Here is a 5,575-nt window from a genome sequence, read left to right on the forward strand (position 1 = left end):
TTTTTGGCTAAGTTATGGGCACACCTGCTTACCTAAGGTTGGCATTGTTTAAAGGGATATAACACTGGGCACAATGAGTTAGCTGGCCTACACATTGCTTACACCTCCTAAGCTGGCCTGTGTAATGCTTAGCATTGCTTTCATTAGACTTTACATCATATTTTCTTTTTGGCATTGATTTATTACACATTACATCTTATATGTATGCCTGGTATCCATGATTCATGTATACGTACACTGTATGGGGTCCTTGTGTTTTATTGGGGACTTCAACACTCTATGACAATTACACTTCACTTCTGGGCTTACTGCTGTACTCCAGTTCCCATATTTATGTTATTTAATAGGTTATGGAACATATGACTGTATACAGATTCCTTTCACAGGTTCAGTTTGATTTTACTATAGTGAGGACTTGTTTGCTGATACCTCATTCTTCTATACTGCTGTGATGGCTTGTGGTTACCTAATGTGACTATAGTGTATAGGGTCCTGGGGTCAAGACCTGCAAGGCTGTTTATTTTGTTGTTGGGCAGAACAAGGGTCATTAGATACAGAGTGATTAAGGCACTTTTGACAGTTGTCAGTGGGGTGCACAGGTTTGCGCGAGGGTAAGCATTGCTAACCTCCGGTTAATGATGCTTACAGAGAGTTAGCTTCTACATTGCTTAACCTGTGTGCACATTGATTACCCCAGCACAAATGGGCTTAAACCCGCTTACTAGTGCTTATATCTGCTTACTATTGCTTATTGCTGCTTAAACTTGCTTAGTAGTGCTTTATTCATTATGACACTGACACCTCACATGTGCATTTAATGTAGTACTCCAATTCACAAATATATGTTATTTAGCGGGTTATGCAACAAAAATATTGGTCATAACATGCTTTGCTATGGAAAATGGAATGTGCTGCAGAGGTACTCGAACTGGGAATACCTACTCATACGGCGAATGCTCTGTCCACTACACTATTGCTATGCTACTTCATTTGCATATATTTTGCTTGTTATCCTCGTTAGCCATTTAAGCTGCATTAACCGTAGCTAAGCAATGAGCACACCCGCGCACCTATGGTTAGCTTTAATTGGATTTTTAAATAAAAAAAAGGTTTGTTCATTTTATTTATAATGACTTGCTGTTGTACACAAGGGGGGATGTTGGTGGGGATATGCGGACATCTATGAGCGGTCTCACTCATTTCTTAGCCCTTTCTGCTATTTTTCATTGTGGGGGTATGTATATTCTGAGAGCTCTGCTCTCAGACACACCCCCTGCAGTCTTACACGCTCCATGTAAGATTAGGACCTCAGGCAGTAATATGCATGGTGCGATGCCGTCCTGCACCTAAATGGCCGCTTCCATGCAGGACTAAGCTAGTCCTGCACGGAAGATTAGTAAATCTGGGGGACAATCTAAAATTCCATGTACAACCTTGGCATTATCTACAATAAGCCAATGCATTACCTTGACATTACCTTTAATTTACCTTTAATAAGTCCTTGCACTATCTTGGCATTATGTATTAGTCCATGCACTACCTTGGCATTATCAATAAGTCAATGCACTATGTTGGCATTATATATAGCAAGTCCTTGCACTAACTTGGCATTATCTATAAAACGTCCACGCACTTCCTTGGCATTAACTAGAATAAGTCCTTGCTCTACCTTGGCGTTATCTATAACTCCATTTACCACCATGCCATTAACTATATGTCCTTGCACTACCTTGGCATTAACTATTAGACCTAGCTATACCTTGGCATTATCAATAATAATTCCATTCACAACCTTGGCATTATCTATAATAAGTCCATGCACTACCTTGGCATTACCTATAGGTCCATGCACTACCTTGGCATTATCGATATGTCAATGCACTACCTTGGCATTATCTTCAATATGTCATTGCACTACATTGGCATTATCTATAAGTCCATTCACTACCTTGACATTATCTATAATAAGTCCAAGCACTACCTTTGCACTATCAATAATATGTCCATGCATTACCTTGGCATTATCTATAATCAGTCCATGCCCTAACTTGCCATTATCTATAAAAAGTACATGCACTTCCTTGGTATTAACTAGAATAAGTCCTTGCTCTACCTTGGCATTATCTATAAGTCCATGGACTACCTTGGCATGAACTATAATAAGTAAATGCACTACGATGGCATTAATTATAACAGGTCTGTGCACTACCTTGTCATTATCTATAAGCCCATGTATTGTCTTGGCATTATCTATAATAAGTCCATGCTCTACCTTGGAATTATATATAATAAGTCCATGTTCTATCTTCTCATTATATATAATAAGTCCTTGCTTTACCTTGGCATTATCTAAAATAAGTACATGCACTACCTTGGCATTAACTCTAATAAGTCCATCCAGCACCCAGGCATTATCTATAAGTCCATGCATTTCATTGTCAGTATCTCTATGCCCTTGCACTACCTTGGCATTAACTATAATAAGTCCATGAGGTACCATGGTATTATCTATAATAAGTACATTCACTACCTTGACAATATCAATAATAAGTCCATGCACTACCTTGGTATTATCAATAAAATGTCCATGCTCTACCTTGACATTATAGGTTCATAGGTTCATACTAGGCTATCTGCCCTAGGGCATTTATAAGCCTAGCCAGAATGTGTTTGGCTTTCGCCACCCATTTTAAATTTATTTTGCTATGCCCTTTTTCGAGGTTAGTATACTGTGCCTCTGTCTAACAGTGACACAGAAGTGATACCCAGGGTAAACCTACGATCTCCCATCCACTCATCAAGATTCCTCTTGAAGAGAGTCAATGAGGGACTCTGCCTAACCTGGACTGGGATTTTATTCCAGAGTGAAGGGAGCCTCTGGGTTATGAATCTGTCCCTCCAGCATGTCCTATTTATTTCAGTGCTGAGGTTCAAGTCTCTCGAGCGCGTAGCTCGATGGGATTTGGATTTTCTGAGGTGCAGCATGTCCATTAATTCCAGGTTGGACATGGCTTTATACATCAGGCACAGATCGCCTCTGAACAGGCAGTATTCCACTGAGTAGAGCTGGAGTTTCTTTAACCGGGCAGCATATGGCATCTGTTTGAGCCCTTTGATCCTCTTGGTGAGGTACTTTTGGGGTCTTTCCAGTTGCTGCAGGTGTCTGGTAAGGTACATCCCAAAAGGGGCATTGTACTCAATTATGGGCCTGATGAGGGATGAGTAAAGAGGCACGATGACGTCCCCTGATCTAGATGTAAATCCCTTCATGATTAGGTGGGCTATATAAAATGTTTTTCTAACCACTTTGGCCACGTGGTTGTCAAATGAGAGATTGCTATCAACTTGGGTCCCCAGGTCCCTAATTACTTCTTCTGTACTTAATGGATTACCACCTATGTGGTAATTTGTGGGCACTGTTTTGCCAAAGGGGATGACTATACACTTTTTGGCATTTAGCTTGAGGCCATGGTTCTGGCACCAGTTGTCTGTTTCTATGAGACCCTTTTGGAGGATGCTTGTGTCAGCTGGAGAGTCGATTATGGTGCCCAGTTTGCAGTCATCAGCGAACATGGTCAGCCACAGTCCTTCCGTGTTGGCCTGTACCTCCGAGAAATATATACCTAACAAGAGAGGTCCCAGGACTGAGCCTTGTGGGACACCACCTGTAACTGGTTTGGAGTCTGACATGGCTACAGCAATTCTAATCATGTGGGTTCTGTCCTTGAGCCAGTTTGCAATCCATCTAGTGACATAGGGGTTTATATTTAAGCTGGTGAGCTTATCTATAATGCCCGAGTGGGGTATTGTATCGAAGGCTTTTGCGAGGTCCAAGTAGGCTGTGTGGACCACCTTCCCCTCATCAATGGCCTTGGTGACTGTTTCAATGAAATCAACCAGGTTTAAGAGGCAGGATCTGCCCTTAACAAAGCCGAACTGGGTAGGATCCAGTGTTTGTAGGTCCCCAATATCTTTATTTATGAGGTCCATGATGATCCTTTCCATAGCTTTGCAGACCAAGCTAGTCAGGCTTATTGGGCAATAGTTTACAGGATCCATTGAGGCACCACCTTTATGGAGAGGGACCACTGTTGCTGTACGCCACTCTTTGGGCACATATCCTGTAGTAAGGCTGAGATTGAACAGTAGTTTTATGTTTGGGTTTAGCTCTTCTTGGAGTTCATGTAGACGCAGCCCGGGACACCATCTGGTCCCATTGATGCTGTGTTTTTGCTTTGGAGAGGCGGCTCTTACCTGAGCATCTGAGATGTCAGGGGGCAGCACTCTGCTGGGATAGATATTTGCCCTTTGGTGGGGTGGAAGTTTGCGCTGAACCTGTCAGCTAGGATGTTGGCAATGTCTGTGGGTTTGTTGTATTTTTGTCATTTTGGACTAATTTTGAGTATATCTGGGAATTACCACCCAGGTTCCTAACATAACTAAAGAAAGCCTTGTGATTATCCTTAGTGTCCTGTGCAATTTTTCTCTCGAAGCTGGCCTTAGACAATTTTGTGTGTGCCCGTAGTTTTTGCTAATACTGATCAGTGATGCCTTCCCTTTTGGGATTTTGCTCTATCATTTAGTAGCGTCCTCCTTCTATTGTATAGTTTGTTTATGGTTGGGGTCCACCAGACAGGATGACTGCCTTTGGAGGATTGGGTCTTGCTTTTATTTGGGATCGATGATCCATGCATTCCTGAAGGTGTTCATAGAATGCATTTATAAAGGATTCTGCGGTCTGGGCTGTATTTTCCACAGGCCGGGGCTTTGAAGGATTCCACCTCAGTTTTGAGGAGTGTGAAATTTGCTTTAGAGAAGTTTTTCACCCTGGTTTTCTGGGCAGGGGTGGGGTCGGGATGTGAATATCCAGTGAGATTAGTTTATGGTCTGATCTTACCAGTGAGGGATACACTTCTGGTCTGGAGCATAGAGTCCCCATGTTGGTGATGATCAGGTCCAGTATGTTTCCCCTCTTGTGGGAGTGGTAACAAGTTGTTCCATAGCATTTGAGTTTATAAATTCTAGGAACCTTTGGGCTAGGGTGTTGGAGCTAGTGTAATGCTCCCAGTCTATGTTTGGGTAGTTGAAGTCACCCAATATAATGGTGTTTGGAGAGACCTTCATATTTTCCAGTGTTGTCAGGAAGGCTGAGTGGGGTTCCTGGGTTTGGGAGGGTGGTCTGTAGCAGGCAATAAACTGGAAGGCAGTTTTACCCACTGTTAGTTGCACATGGATAGTCTCTGATGCTTCGTGCTTTGCCACCAACCTGGAGGTGTGGGTATCTTTGATGAATATCGATACTCCCCCTCCTTTTGTGGTTCAGTCCAAGTTTTGGGGCTGAAAAGCATGGTATGAGGTATAACCTGGTAGTGCTGGGGTACTCGGAGCCCTGAATCAAGTTTCTGTTACTGCACAGATATCGATGTTCTCCATGCTAAGGAGAGTTTTGAGTGCGTGCATCTTGAGGTTTAGACTTCTGGCATTGAGTAGCATTACTCTTAGTTTCTTATCCCTTGTGATACCTATGGATGTGGGTTTGTCTTTTGAGCCTTGCCTAAAAGGCACTATGGGGGTA

Source organism: Protopterus annectens, chromosome 1.part1 (genome assembly GCF_019279795.1).
Source record: "Protopterus annectens isolate FY-2018-M chromosome 1.part1, PAN1.0, whole genome shotgun sequence".
In the NCBI taxonomy this organism is placed as follows: domain Eukaryota; kingdom Metazoa; phylum Chordata; order Ceratodontiformes; family Protopteridae; genus Protopterus; species Protopterus annectens.